Source organism: Panthera uncia (assembly GCF_023721935.1).
Source record: "Panthera uncia isolate 11264 chromosome A1 unlocalized genomic scaffold, Puncia_PCG_1.0 HiC_scaffold_16, whole genome shotgun sequence".
Classification (NCBI taxonomy): domain Eukaryota; kingdom Metazoa; phylum Chordata; class Mammalia; order Carnivora; family Felidae; genus Panthera; species Panthera uncia.
Window position 1 is genome coordinate 38,266,635 of NW_026057576.1, and position 16,814 is coordinate 38,283,448.

At 35.1% G+C, this 16,814-nt stretch overlaps 1 pseudogene; it reads right to left on the reverse strand.

Annotated features, from left to right (window-relative positions):
• Positions 1-14,457: 14,457 nt before the first annotated feature.
• On the reverse strand, positions 14,458-15,308 carry LOC125933848 (CBY1-interacting BAR domain-containing protein 1-like; annotated as a pseudogene).
• Positions 15,309-16,814: the final 1,506 nt, after the last annotated feature.

Genomic DNA, 16,814 nt, shown 5'->3' on the forward strand with positions numbered 1-16,814 from the left:
TGGCAGTTTAAAGCAAAGAGAGAGGAGATCAGGAATTTGTAGGGATGACCTACAAAACCACCAACATAAAACAACCTTTCTAGTTTTATGTTTCCCTTTGTCAAAAAAAAAAATGAAGTATCTAAAGTATAATACAAACATGTGATCTCTGTTTTGGCAATTTCTTATATATCTTTTTAGCTCTGTCACGCTGGACTGATATTTCTGTTTCTTTATGGTGCTATCACATCACATGACACAAAGAGAATGTGCCAAACCAATCTATATATGCAGTTGAATAAATGAGACTAAATCCCATATGAAATCATCTTCAGGGAAATGTACCATACATAAAAGTATTCAGACTCTCTGATAAAAGACGATTTTATTTTCTTAAAATGAATGACACTGTTTAACCATGGGATCAGTCACACACAGATATGCTTATAGTTTATCATCACAGGATAAGTGATCTTTTTGGTTTGTTATACATACAAACACACACAAAAATATATATTCAAATCCTTGGTTTATCATCCCAAGTGTTATATAGTGGAAATAAATGCAAAAAGAAAATTGTTTTAAAACTAAGTATTACATGTTTTAAAGCAAATTTAAGGAGTATATTGCAGGAATTTGTGTAAAAACTGATACAATGAAAAGGAAAATTTAACAGCCACATTAAAGGCTATTTTTGATATTAAAAAGAAAGCAGTGGCAGCTTTAATTAATCGTTAGGGTGAAAGAAAATTCTGTGTATATTTTTTACCTATTTTTGGTACCAAAGATACTGAATTTTATATGAAGGAAATATTGATTAGCACCACATTGAATATAAATTCATTAAAATACTATTTGCAGCTCTCGTGCAGAACCATGAAGAGTAAGCCTGGGACTGTGAATAAATTTCAGGACAAGAAGAAGAAAAGGAATATGAAGAAAAAGCAACCCAACTTAATGAAAAATCCTTAATGTTCTCATTCTGATTGTATAGGCAAATTGGATGGTCTTATTTTAACGCTAGTGTGCTTATTAAATGCATTAACCTCAGGTACGAAAGCAATATTATATTTATTTCTTCTTTTTCTGCTCATCAAATATTACTCCAGTTATATATGACAGGGAAGATATGGGCAGGCAAACTCTGAAAATATGGTGCTTCTGTCAAATGTCTTTTAACTCAGGTTCCTGTCATTTTTATATTTATATTTCATATGCCATGCAAAGTTTTCTTGTGGGACTGTCATAAACTACCCGTGCTTATTTCTCACATGAGCTGTGATCAAAACATCAACATTTTGCCAGAGGCTTTTATTTCAGTTTGTTTTACACCAACTAACTTCTTCTCTGGAATCATTACAAAGCATTAACGCAACATTCTAGAGATGGGTTATGCATGGCATGCTCACTGATGATATACTAAAATGCCACATATTATCATTTTGTAACTGGGTTTTAAAGGTTACCGGCAAGGTTGTTAAAGGAAAACAATATAAAACTTAAGAGAAATTGTATTATGTTAGTTTTTGAGGGTTTTTTTTTTAACATATAGCGTAGGCTAGAACCTTTTTTCCTAAGGCTTGCCATTTTCTCTTGAACTCTTAAATATATTTGAGAAATTTATGATATGAAGAATCATGAGATGTTTAGCAGCTACAGATAAATATGTGAAGGGTGAATATCTAAGAGTAAAATGCAAAGGGCGAGAAGCCAAGCATTAGCACAGAAAATGTAAGAAGTTAGATTTGAAAATGCTGTAACTATAATATCGTAAAGGGAGAAGGAATAGCTTGCAGCTAATGTTAAGCTTCTGCCATAGCTGGTCTTCTTTTAAATTTTTCTCATTCGAAGTTTTATACTTCAATTTACACAGAAAGTAAAACATTTTCAATATCCATAATAATCATAAATTTCAAAAGACACAGCTTTTTAAAGAAAAATGCTTCCTTTTAACAAATAAAATGTGTTTTCAATTGAAATCTCTAGTTAGAAAATATTTCGCTCGTTCTCTTTTGACATAAAATTTCTACTTAAGACAAACTGATTGTCAAAGGATGCACTGAATGAGATGGTAGAAAGGACACCACTAATATTTTTATAATATTAAACAAGTCACTTAATTATATATGTCTCCCTCTTTTTTTTCTTTCATAAAAACAAGATAAAAATTAACACAGTGGTTTTCAGTCTACTCATAGGAACATCTGTAAGTATTCAGAAAACATTTTATTTAAGCAACCATTGAAGCTCAGTACTTGGAGAGGTTCATGATCATTGATTGCTGCTAGTCTTTGGGCAGGAGAGAAAGGCCAAGGCAGATACCAGTGGAGGGTGAGTTGCTTAAAGATGACAAGAATTCCAAGTCCCATGGCCTCAGCCATGGTCCCTTGAGGCTTCCCAGTTCCCCCAAAGCTAGAGTTTCTTGAAATATTTTGTTTGGAAGATGGAAATCAATTTTCTGAAATAAAGCTAGATATTCTCTATTTTAATACTCTTTAGTGATCATTACAATTCTGACATTCTAGAAATTAACTTACTGATCAATTATTCTCTCTTGACCATAAGAAAGCTATGTTATTCACAAACCTTTAAAACCACTAAAAGTAATTTTAAACAATTAAAGAATTCAGATTGATAGAACACTGAAATACAACCCACCTAAATTATTAAGAATACTGTGGTCTACGTACCTAAAAAGGAATTGAAAGTTATCTTTGTACAACATAAATTATTGGCAGTAGGAGAAAAGGTATGTTTGGGAGTAAACATTACCCAACAAATTAGTGGGACAGGCTTAAACAAAGAACAATAGATATTGAACAAGGAGTTAGTTTATATAGGTAAGAATATGATCAAACCCTAATGCCTGGGCCAGAGCGTACGTTCATATTAAGATAATATAACGCTTCAGGGCAACATGTATCTCCTTCTTTAGGAAGAGAAGTAGCCCTAAGAGTTAGCAAGATTAAAAATATAGAAGAGGATTAACTCTGAGAATTTGGCTCTGGGTTTCTTCAAGTATGATCCATGTGCTCTCAGGAGTAACGTTTGTTAGTAATGTAGGTTTCTAAGCCCACCACTTGCGTCAGAACATAACTTCTTTTTTATAATTGATTAAGCTTAGGTAATGACTAAAACAGAGTAGAGAGGAAGCCTCAGTTATGACATGACAAGTTTTATAAATAGTTTACAAATTGTTAAGGAAACTTGCTAAGGAAGAAAAAAAACTTCAGAGAGGAAATAGCAAAAGAAAATCCACAGCGTGGAGGAGAAGCAACTTTAATGTATGACAAGAGAAGAAAAATACAGATAATCCAAGACAAGAAATTTGAATCACAGGGATGATAAATAGAATGTACCGGATCATGAAAGAAAGGACATATGCCTATGGTTCAAAGAGTTAATACCCTTACTCCCCAAAACAATAATCAGAGGACTAAATATAATACTTTGTCTTACAAGTAGAAAGTGGAAATGAAATCAGATAACCCCTCAAATCCTGTAATTTTATTCTGTCCGGTGATGGGAGCCACAAAGGTTGCTTATTCTCATACTGCTTTCTAGGCTTTCACACGGCAAATGTAAGAATTGGAAGAATTTTAGAGAGGACAGAGAAGAAAGGATGTGTGTAGAAAATGAGTAAAAGAACTGGAGAGAGTTGGAGCTCCTGGGTGGCTCAGTCAGTTAAGTGTCTGCGTTCAGCTCAGGTCATGATGTCACAGTTTGTGAGTTCAAGCCTCACATTGGACTCTGTGCTGACAGCTCAGAGCCTGCTTTGGCTCTGGAGCCTGCTTTGGATTCTGTGTCTTCCTCTCTGCCCCTTCCCTGCTTGTGTGCTCTCTCTTTCTCTAATTAACTAACTAAATAAATAAATACATAAATAAATAAATTAATTAAAATTTTTAAAAAAGAAATGCATTAAAAAAAGTAATCAGAGAAAAATGAGAGTTGATATGGGAGATGATGCCATTGTTTACCATTCATCCACTCTTCATTTTTTCACAAGTACTAAATGCTCTTACTCTGCCAGGTAAAGACAGAAACTACAGAGGGGAATAAAGCAAAGCTCCTGACATCAAAGTGCTTAGTTTTGTGAGCACTTGGTGAATTATAATGGAGACAATGGCAATTAATGTTTTGGGGGTAGATCAGCATCTGAAGGGGAACAGGTATATCAAAGAAATAGCTGTTTCACCTTAAGGATAAAACTCAAATTTTAAACTTGATAGCTAGACAATAGTCCTGAGAACCTAGCTTTGTTGAGAAAGAATGCAGGTTGAGTGAGAGAACTGTAGGAGCTCTACTGAAGTGCAGCGAGAGGGCAAGTGCAGGGAGAATTCAGCATAGGAAACATGTTAGAAGACAAATCATAAATATGAAAAAAAAAAGCCTGTAGAGTCAATTGTTTCATGAAACAATGTGCTCAAGAGTATCAAACATTGCATCTAAGAACTAAAAATTGCTTATTTTATTTCACACTAAGGTCGCTAGCAATCTTAAAAATAACCCATTCAGTCTAGTGGCCAGGGAGCATTGTAGAGGATATTCAGTAAGAACTGAGCAGCTAATGTAAACAACTCTTCTATAAAATTTAAGGTGGTATCAGAGAAATGACTGAAATACAGAGGATAGTTGATGCTTTAACTATAGGGATTTATAGTATAGGGAGAGAGAATAATGGGTGAATCAAGGACCTCAAGCAAACAAGGTACAGGACCCAGAGCATAAGGAAAGTAATCATCTAGACAGTAAGAGAGAAATGTTCTTTGATATTTTCATCATGACAGTAGGGGAAAAGATCACAAGATTTCTAGAACTGTGCTGGTGTAAGTATGAAAGAGTCTCAATTTGATGGTTTCTATTTCTGTTTCAGAAGTAGTAGAGAAGGAGGCTCTCTTCCCAAGTGAAGGGAATGGGAAGTTGAGGATAATTGAAACATTTTGAATTAGCCACTGTGAAGAATTATAAAAGGGAGTTACAGAAGTAGTTTTAAGGAGCATTGAGAATTCCATTGAAGCAGATTACATAAAAGTACTGTAACTTGTGAGGAAAGTATCTGTCACAAATGATGGATAGAGTTAGGATGAAAAAAGAATTTGGGGCATTAATTTTGAAAGGGATAAAATGAAACAAATATTCAGTTAAGAAACACTGAAAGGATGAAAGTTGCCTTCAAAAAATGTGCCCAACGCAAACTTAGCTAACTAAAATTTTACTGAAGGGTAGTCCTAAAATCAACTTGCTCCATGGAACTCATTGATTGAACTTGCTGGTTCAAGCAAAAAGTCATTGAATTGGGCAGATTTATTGAAAAAAAAGTCAAGGATTAAAGCCTGATGTCTCAGACTGTGATCCCTGGAGTTGTGTGCAAATGGTGTATAAAAATTGCTCCAGAGAGATAGGCTTGAAAAGAAGTTAGGGAGTGTATCCATCCAGGTTTAACCAGCAAAACAGACCAAGTAGGAGGTATATGTTAGGAGACTAATAGGCAAAAAATCAGCTTAAGCAATTGTGGGAGCTGGCTGACTAGTCAAATTCAAAATCCATAAGAGCAGGCCATCAGGAAGGGTAGGCTGGACCTCTCAATATAGGCTGAAGCTGTTGTCCAGTGAGCCTCACTTGTTGTGAACACTTTTTAGCTAATTGAATCAGGCGCAACCAGATTATGGAAGGTTTCCCCTTACTAATATTATATTGATTATGGACTTTAACCCAATCTTTAAAAAATACTCTTGCAGCAACATCTAAATTAGCATTGAATTGAATAACTAGGGACTACAAAACACCATCATTGGAAGGTATGATTGGACTGGACACACCCAGTCCAATGGAGGTTGTAATGGAGGCCTCAGTCCTTCCTCTGGGAGCCAAGCTCACCCTTCAAAGTTGTCCCAATTGAGGCATGAGTGTAAGGCTTTTGTATTTCCAAAGACTCAAATAAATTCTCAGTATTGACCATTCTGAAATTGTCTAGAGAGATGGTGGGTTCTTTTTCTTCAGCTAAATAATTTGCTCTTGGTTCTAGAAACAGGATCATTTGGTATAATCTATATTCAAATAAAAAAAAGTTCTCTTCCCATTCTTTGTGACTTGATTATTGTGATTCACTCAGCAACTGCTACTCCTCATTTCCTTTGATGTCTTTGATGCTTTTGCAGATGAATCTTAGTGGATAGGAACTTCATGTTGATGAGGAAAATCAACAAAACAATTCATTAGGTAAGTGACTTTTTCATCTGAGCTGAATCTATCAAAAGGCAGATATTTCATTACTTTGATCATCCTTTTTCTTTTTCTAATAATCATATCTGGAAATAGCCAATCACACTGGTGAAATAAACAACCGTTTAACTATCTTAGTAACCTATGAATTCACTGTTTTTTCCTAAATATGCTATTATTTTCACTCGAAGTGTCATTTAACATTAACTTTATATCTTTTGTCTAAAAAATCCATGTTTAGGAAGTTTTCTTAAAAACACAAGAAATGTCTATATAAATATCTGCACAAGGACGTACATACACAGTTCTAATAACAAAGCCATGATGCTCAGTTCCAACTCTCTAGTCTTTCAACTGTGTCACATTAGAAACGTAGCAACACATTATTTAAAAACTTACAATTTCCTTTACTATTCCCAAACAGCCCAAATCTCTCAAGATTTTCTTACCTTAAACCCCAACATGACTGTGGTACTCCGTCATAGTCATAGCCCTTTGGTTTCTTGTGGTCCCTTCATTCATTCTCTCTCTTCTATGCTCAGCCATGCGTGATGTGATCCTTATCAGCCATGGTCATATTCTCAGCCTTTCACAGTCTGCCAAGTAGGATCGCACTGTCCTTAATGGCTCTTTCTCCCTCGAAAGCACTATTCCTAGACACTAGGAAAGTCAAGCAATGGTAGAGGGGTTATGTTCATCTTTATCTTATAAGACACAAACACTGTATCTATATATATATCTATGTATCCATGCATCTACCTACCTACCTACCTACCTACCTACCTATCTACACATAAACTGGTCAATAATTAATGAAAATGAAGAGAATGTTTATATGAGTGAACTTTATTCAGACATTTGAGTCATTAAAGGAGAGTGTTTGCTGATTCCCAAAATATTGGTGAAGGAAAACAGTTCAACACAATTGATGTTTTAAGGATTTGTATAATACTGAAAAATAACAAAAGGATGTATGTAAAAACCTTAAGAGACATTATTGAAGACTGTAGGATGATGATTAGTTTTGTTTTCCTACATATTTATCTGATTCCTAAGATTTTTTAAATTGAGCATGGGTAGATTTCAACAGGGCAAAATATACAACTTGATCTCATATTAAAATGAAATATACCCTATTCCAGAAAACAAAAGGAAATAAATATCCGAAATAAATCAATGCTGAGATATGTTTTTAACTTATAGATCTGCCTCAGCTGAAGATGAGGTTACACCCCCAATAAACTCATCATAAACTGAAAATACCATAAGTAGAAAATACATTTAATACACCTAACCTACCTATCATCACAGCTTAGCCTCTCTACTTGAAACACGATCAGAACACTTGCGTAGCGTACTGTTAGACAAAATCATCTAACACAAACACTACGTTATAATAAAGCGTTGAGTATCTCATGTAATTTTATTGAATGCTGTACTGAAAGTGAAAAACAGAATGGTTGTGTCTTCGTTGTTTACCTTGGTGATCATAGGGCTGACTGGAAGCTGAGGTTTGCTGCGGCCGTCCAGCATCATAGGGTATGGTGCCACCTATCTTCTCTCTAGCCCTGGCGATCAAATTCAATATTTGAGGTAGAATTTATATTAAAGGCATACCACTTTTGCACCATTGTAAAATTAAAAAAAAAAGAAAGCCAAACCCTCTTAATCAGGAACAGTTTGTACTCAAAATTTCTTACATTGTAAAATAATATGTATTTTCAAATAGTTTATATTTTAATGTTTAATATTTTCTGAAAACATCATTATGAAGCATTTGTTATAACTTCAGTCTTTTAAAATATTAGGTCACTGTAACTATCTTTCTTACTCCGCTAGACTCTAAACTCAGTCAAGCCATGCACAATGGTGTACAACGGCCAGCAGAGAAGACACACACACACACACACACACATACACATATACTTTTTTTTCTAGGCAAACATCCCATTTAGTATTGATTAATTTACAGTTGCAATATTCCTGATTCCATACCACGTTTTTAGTTACACTTTCATTTTGACAATCATGTTTATCCTTCACCACTTTTTCTTCTTCACACCATACCTGTGGAATCTATTATGCTCTCCTTAGTAACAGCTATTGTTCCCTGAATATTCAGTCTACATGTGGCATATTTTCAGCATTTGAAAGATGATAGATTGTGCTGAATTGCGTTAACTTATGGCACTAAAAAGGTTTATCAAGTTTCTCCTGCCCCTTCCTCTGAATCTGAGGAGAATAGAACTCTCCCCGACTCTACTTCTATGTCAAGGTGTAAATATTTAAAAACCAGTCTTTCCAGATTATTCCCATATTGCATATAAAGCCAGCCACAGCGTGGCTGTGGAGGTATAAATTGCTTTAGCTCCTTTATGTTTATCTTCTTAGCATTTCCCCTTGATTATATGCACAGAAGCTAAAATAGAATGTGCTTGTTTTACAAGTACATCTCAAGCTATCCACCCAACTCTACATTTCCAGGTAGATTGACACCATAAACCATTACTACATAACATTTTCAGGCTGCCACTTATAAGAAAAATTTTACTTTTTTTATACCTCAAAGTAGCTTAAGTCTAAACACACTTTATCATTAAAATTTAGTTCTTTTTCTACTCTTATGATTTTGGTGTCTCCATTTTGATTTGAGTCAAACCCTGGTCCCTTCATTATCTTGGAAGGGGAATGAAAAGTTAAGGATACGGAATATGATTTATTTTTTAAAATAGACAGAAGAAAAGATTTATCTTCCCTTGCTTATGCATTCTTTGTTATAGAGACTCTTCTTCTAAGTCAACATTGTTTGCAGATAGGGAAACAGCAAGTAACTGCCTGAAGTCATGTTCTGATGAAATCATGACCAGAAAAGTGACTCTTTGGAATAACTGAAGGAAGTAAAAAGTGCTTGAGGAGACCAAAAATATTTTTTTGATAAAAATTAAAAAAAAACCACACAACCAAAATCTCATGCACACACTGTTGGAAAAATATAATTTAAAACAAAATATCCTGCCAAGCCATAAAGCCTCTCCACAAAGGCAGAAGAGAAAGAAAACAGTTGCATTATTGGATAAGAATTTAACCAGAAAGTGACACACATCATAGACAATGCACTAAGAGGCAAAGACAATAGTCAAACATTTACATACACACTCTCAAGATAAACAATAACGGGGCAGCACCACTTGTCACCCATAGTTCATCCTAGATTCACCTTGTCATTGAGGTGACTGTGTTAGCTAATTGGCTTTATCCAAGGAAAAATAATTTCCTCATATCTTTATGGCAGTAGGTATTTTTGCAAATTGCAGCAAGGCCCCACCAAAGTTAGATTCCTACCCTCCCACAGAATATGGGAGGTTAGGAGTGCTGTCTTCCGTGATGATTGCATTTCAAAGGTCCTTGAGAAAGATATCCCTTGGTTGTAAAGCTGGCAAGAGGCTTATTTAGCTCTTAAAAAGATTTATATGTACTTCAAAGAGGCAGAGACAGAACAATTAATATATTTCTAATGTAAATGTTCTAAGAAAGAGAGGTAGGAGAATTTCTTTCCTTATTCTCAACAGGGAGAATTAAGTCTCTTATTTTTTAATTTATATTTGCTCTCACAACACCACACACACACCACCACCACCACCACCACCACATAAAGCATATAGAAGTTGACGGATTACAGGGAATTGCAGAATAGCATACAAGTATGTTAATTGTTTCTCTCTGGTTTTGCCATGCTCTTAAGCTTTTATACCTTTCCTTGCTAAAATGCTATCAACACCCTTTAACTACTCTTTTAGATAATTTGCATTGGTCACTTCTACAGATACCACTGCAAAGATTAAAGAGGTCTTTAGACAGCAACTTCTGCTTATTGATTATCCTGTGAAGTAACGCATCCAAAGCATCTCACACTCGGCATGACATTTCAGCTGTTTTATAAGATACATTTTATGTCTATGGAAGAGATCTCAGGAAACCAGCAGGAAAGTGACTGATATGCACTGTCAGTTCAACAATTTTTTCTTGGGCAGCTTGTCTATATCAAGAAGTCAGAGAAACTTCCCTCTAGACCATTTCCTTTCTGGAATCTTTCCATATATTCCACTTCTATTTTGGTCCCAACTATTTCCCTCGTAGACATCCGACAATTTTGAGCTAGCTACTCTTTGGTCTGTGTCTGGAAAGTTTTAAGTTTGTTTCTTTTCTCCACTCCCTGCTTGCATCCTGCTGCTAACACATTTGGTTATTAAGCAATTACTGTTGATTGATTCTGTTTATTCCAATATTTTCCTTTCTAACTTCTGTTACAAATCTCATTCCATACGTTGTGACTTGACTCCATGTTTTATTCAAAGATCTCAGATTATTTCCTTTACTATTTCTTTGTGTTTCATGACTCAATATTCATTTCATTAAACCATTAGAGTTCTGAATTCTTTGCATTATCCCCAAAATACAATACTTATCATTTGCAATGGAAAACAGTTATTAAGGGTAGTATGTAGTTTTATACTAGGTGGAGAAAAGAACAAGATAAAGCATATCATAAATTCCTAATTTTATGACCAAACTGGGCCTGCCTTTGCCACAGCTCATAAGATAAATCCATCTCTCTCCATCCCTCCAAAACATGAAGAGACCCTACTTAGAAGTTAGGGATGGCTGGGGCACCTGGGTGGCTCAGTCAGTGAAGCGTCCAACCTTGGCTCAGGAGCCCCGCGTCCTGCCCTGTGCTGACAGCTCGGAGCCTGGAGCCTGCTTCAGATTCTGTGTCTCCCTCTCTCCCTGCCCCTCCCCATTCGCATTCTGTCTCTGTCTGTCTCTCAAAAATGAATAAACATTTGAATTTTTTATAAAGAAGTTAGGGATGCCTTGTGGAGGGAAAAGTGAAGAGGAAACGATATTTTCAATGAAGTTTTGAAAATAGGCCACAATTTGTCACACTGTGCATTAATTTCATTAACTACAATTCACAAATCTTACTTTTGTCCTATCATTCTATCTTGAATAATCAAATAATAGGTCCAACAAGCGTTCCAAAGTCCTACAATATAAAAACTAAACATTTGACTTGGATATTGCTTTAAAAACACAATTTAACTCTTTATAGTATATATTTGCAGAGGTTAGGAGAAATGGTCTCACTGTATATTTGTAAATGATTAAAGTTAATGGTGTCATTGTGATTCTTTCACAAGAACATATATTATACAATGAAAATGAAATTCTCAATATTTTTTCTTTCTGAAACATTGTTATCGGTTTTCTCCTTAATGTAAAAGAAATAATGTTTAGCCTTGCCAAATTTCCTCCTATTCCTTTTTGCTTGCCTCTTTCAAGTGTCTCTGGAAAGATATCAGGCTTCTGCTTATTGCGACTTAGTCAACCTGTATATACTTATTTTCTTCCAGTAGTATTCCAGGTAGTCCAAATCAACACTGGTCAAAAAATAACCATTTTCAAAAGAATATAAAATTTACATTTCAAATACAAATTGTTATACAAAGAAACACCTGCTATTATTTTGATACAGCCATGTAAGTTAGTTTCATTGAGTTTATAAGGAAGGAACGTCAAATATCATTTAGAGCTTTGAATTTCATATAATTTTTTCTCACTGCACACCATTTCCCTCAAATTTGACACAAAATGAAAATAAAGAAAAAATAAGTATCAAAACAGAGATTCAAGCATTATGCAAATCATCAGATATAGCTGCTGAGTTAAAGCACAAGAAAATGGGTAATCATAACCTTTTGCTTTTCATAAATCTGATCAAATCCCATTGAATTTAATTTTCAGGGACTGTCTGGTTTCAGTTGATAATGAGCAAGCCATAGTCCTGAGCTTCAAAATCATTATTGATTGTCAGAGAGTTGAATTAGTCTGACTGAGTCCACAGCAGTCTGGTTCAGAGATGTTTAGATAAGGTAATACATTTATAAACTCACTGGACTGAAAGCTATTGTACTTTCAGGAATCTTCAGCTTCAAAAATATTCATTCTTTATTCAGCTATTTGTCAAAATAATTCTGGATTTCTCTTCCCTCTTTTTCCCTCTCATTTCTTCTCATCTGAGTTAGATACTGTTGTGTATGTGCTGTTGAAATAAATTTGTCACTCCTTCACATTACATAATATTCACTTAGTTTTAGTAAAACTAGGAAACTCCTTATTCTTTTTCAAAAATGTGGGTGATGTTATGGACCACTAGTTGTTTTTTTTTTATTTTATATTTCCCCTTCCCTGCTAAAAGAGTTGGTACATCCAGTGAATCTTTGAATTTCAACATCTAGTGAGGGGGATATCAATGGGCAGAGGAAATCTTTGAACTTGGGCATTGTGATAGCAACGAAGTGGATTTTGATCCAGCATCTGCGTCATTTGAGACTGATTTGAATCAACAGAAAAATCATGTTGAGAATGCAGAAACATTAAGAAATTTAATACATATTTCTGAAAACGTAATTTTAGGAAAAATTGCATTATGAGCGATATTGTCTCTGGACTCATACATATTTTATTCAATAATATGCAGATGGTAATCTTTTATAAAAGGGTTTTCAGACTTGAGGAGCCACAATTAGGCTATCTTCTCATATAAATTTCTAACTCGGTGACATAATGGCCAAAGAACAAAAACCACGTAATACTATTTGAAACTATAAATCAAGCTAATATTTTCAAATCAATATTGGTATCCAACGTAACTTTATATTAAACATATAATTTCAGAGCAACTAAGTGGTTTTTCCACAGACTGAAAGAGCCCATTATTCTGGCATTAGCTTGCTCATTTTAAAAATGAATAAGAACTAATAAGTATGAATTCTAAACCATCTCACATCTTACTACGGCACAGATATTTTTCTGTACTTTTTGGAAGGCTAGGACACATTTAAATCAATCTGTAAACATATGTTTTCTCACCTTGTTATTTATCTTCACTAACGTTAAGAAGCACATACATGGTGTGTAAAAACTTCTTCAAAAGCCATTTTTATCACTTTTTTCCTAAAAAGTCTTTAATTTTCTGGTACAAATTATTTCTTTTTGTGGTCTTCCCAAGTGATATTGTAAATATCATAATTTTATATGCCTGACTAGTGTGAAATAACAAGAGTACGATCCCCAATCAAAGAAACAAAAGCTTTGGATGCATTGAAAGGCTCTGATCAAACTGATTATTTTCTGGAATATAATGACAAAATGCTCTTTCATTAATTAGATAGTGGTTTGGTAAAAATTTTATAGACTTTTAATGATTTATGGTTTTCCATGTTTTCTTATGCAACATCCCACCAAACTACAGCTTTCCAAAAGTTGTAGTACGGTGTATGTTTTGGTATGACAGAATTTGTGTTTTTTTCCTTTTTTAATTTTTTCCCTTTTTTGAGAGAGAGAGAGAGAGTACACATGAGCAGGGAGGGGCAGAGAGAAAGGGAGATAGAGAATCCTAATCAGGCTCCACATCCAGCACAGAGCCAGATGCAGGGCTCGATCTCACGACCATGAATGAGATCATGACCTCAGCTGAGATCAGGAGTCAGACATTTAATTGGCTGAGCGACCCAGGCTCCCCAACAGCATTTTCATTTTAAAACAAGAATTGGACTTAATGTGGCTTTCTTTCTGAAGCTAAAATTTATGCTTTATGTATAGTTTTATGACACTGATATCCTAGTGTCTCATTACCTTTAATCAAAAGTAATTACAGTCTTACTGAAAAGTAAGTTATGTATCAAATAATGAAACTCCAAGTTGTAGTAAAAGTGAAAAAAAAGTAAAGGGCAAAATCACCTTGCTTCTTTGATTAATGCTTTATGGAATAGAATTTGTATTTAATTAGAATGACTAAAGACCCTTTTTTGGCAATGAGCTCAAAAGAAGCAAGTGTAATTGTTAGATCTCTTGGTTTTTGTCATTTGTTTATATTGTAATCTCAACTAGGTATAGTATGTTGATATGAAATACTTCTGAAGTACATAATCTTTTTAAAAAGTGGAATTTATGCAAAAATCACATACTGTTAGATTGGGTGTTGAAATGACTGGTGTGTTATATTTTTTAAAATCTTCATTTATGGTCAGCATAAATTTCCTTTAATTTGTTAAAGGATTTTGATTTGGGGGTTTCCAGTAGGATTTCATTTTGGGGTTTAACATGTATGAAGCCAGTATAAAGTTTTACAATTTGGTAATTCTGGATCAAGTCTGGATTAAGATGAAAATTGAAATGCAAAGTTTACAGAGAAAATTAATTTTCTTCTTCTGTAATGTCTAACTCTTTGTCCTTTTCATCATCTTCTGTTTGTTGATCCTTTTCTGAGTAGACAGGTGGCTACATGTCCTGTTCAAGATACAGACTTAGCTGACAGTAATCTCTCAAGAGGCCACTTTGAATTTGCTCTGACCAGATTTAAACCTGAGGAACAATCTGGTGGTACGGACAATTTTGGAAAAGCTCTAAATCTTCCTCAATAATCTTTTGTATGTTTTGGTAAGCAGCAGTGTAGACCTTGAATGCTTTGCCAATAAATCACATTTCAATAGTGATCAAATCTGAAAATATAGTCTTTAGATCCTTACTTACTGCTTTTTGAAATTGTCAATAGTTTCATCCAGATGATGAGCTGTTTGGGTAGCATCCATTGCAGCTCTCTCTGCAATTCGGTTTCTGTCTGTGAAGTAACATGCGGACCAGATGGGTTTTGCTGACATGTTCTTTCTGAGTTAATTGTTTAGCTTCTCAATTCCTTGCTGTTAATGTTGCTTTGAAGTCATTGCCTTTCATTCTCAAAATTGGTCCGTAAGCTTTCAAAGCTTCAACCACTTCAGCTTCAAATCTTTCAACCTCTGCTTGTAGATAATGCTAAAGTTTGGCAAACTCCTCAGCGAAGTTTTTCAGGTCCCGCTTTAAATGTGGGGTCTCTGCAGAGGCATACAATTGATTTCATTCTCCAGTAGGTCTGCTTTGCCTCACAGTCTGGAAGTTTTCCTCACATAAGCAGCAAAGATTTGGCACTGCTCTCCGAAATGCTTCTCCACATTTGTGAGAATATCTTACAGTTGTCTGGTTGGAGTGGCCTGGTTTTCCAAGCCCTGCCTTCACACCTTGCCTTGTGCTCCACTGGGACCCTGGGCTGGGGGCCTTTGACCTGGGTGTGCGCTGAGGGGTGAGTCGCCCTTCCTGGAGCCCTTTTCTTTTATGTTTTATTTTCGAACTGCTTCTTATTTTGTTGTAGTAAAAAATACAACATATAAAATTTATCATCCTAACCACTTTTAAGTGTAGAGTGCAAGTGATCTCTAAAACACTTTCATCTTGCAAAACAAGCTCTAAAACCATTGAACAACTCTTTCTCCCTCTCCCTCACCTCTGGAAACCACCATTTTACTTTCTGTTTCCAAAAAATTTTTTTGATGTTTATTTATTTTTGAGAGAGAGAGACACACAGAGACAGAGCATGAGTGGGGGAGGGGCAGAGGGCGAGGGAAACATCATGTGAAGCGCTCCAGGCTCTGAGCTGTCAGCACAGAGCCCGATGACACGAGGCTCCAACTCACAAACAGCAAGATCATGTCTGGAGCCCAAGTCAGATATTCAACTGACTGAGCCACCCAGGCACCCCTCTGTTTCTAAGAATTTGACTACTTTAGATACCTTGTGTAAGTGGAGTAGTGCAGTATTTGTCCTTTTTGCGACTGGCTTATTTCTTTTTAATGTTTACTTACTCATTTTGAGAGAAAGGGAAAGCTTGTGCTGGCAAGACTAGGGAAGGGGCAGAGAGAGAGGGAGAGAGAGAGGATTCCAAGCAGGTTCCACACTATCAGGACAGAGCCCTGTGCAGGGCTCCTTCTCACAAACCGCCAGATCATGACTTGAGCCAAAATCAAGAGTCAGATGCTTAACAGATTGAGCCATCCAGGTGCCCGTGACTGGCTTATTTCGCTTAACATAATGTCCTTCAAGTTTCATGTCCTAGCACGGGACAGGATTTCCTCAATAACATTTAGAATGCCATAATTACTTTGATGTATTTCTTAAAAGATTATTTAAGTAATTCAGAATTTTTTTTATATTTTAAAGCAAAGAAACTTCTTTGTAAATGATACCTAAAAGAGAACACCCATTATATAAAGCCAATAATGATGATCATTTACGTATAACTTTGTTATGCGCAATTTTATTTAATAATATTTTTAAAAAATTAATGAGTACAATGAGTCACTAAAATTATTATAATAATATCATGACACAGCATGCTATGAATTCACTTTTTCATTTGAGTTTTACCTCCTGTTGTGTGCACAGATAGAGCAGATGCTCTCTAATATTTACTTGAGTGCAGGTCACATGTATTATAATGACATATTTGATTGTATGGAAAAGACTAAAATCATTTCCCTCCTAATAGGTGAAATATTTACAGAAAATGGTTGCATTATGTACGTGCTAAAGGTATATTATGGCCCTTACAAATTAATGAATTAAAAAAATATCCCCTGTGCCTAAAACAATAGTAATAGTTGATAAAAATTTGTGGAGAGCTGGTGCTTGGTCATCTGTAGGGAACAAAAGGGACAGATCTCAAACTAATTCTTGTTTCTAGC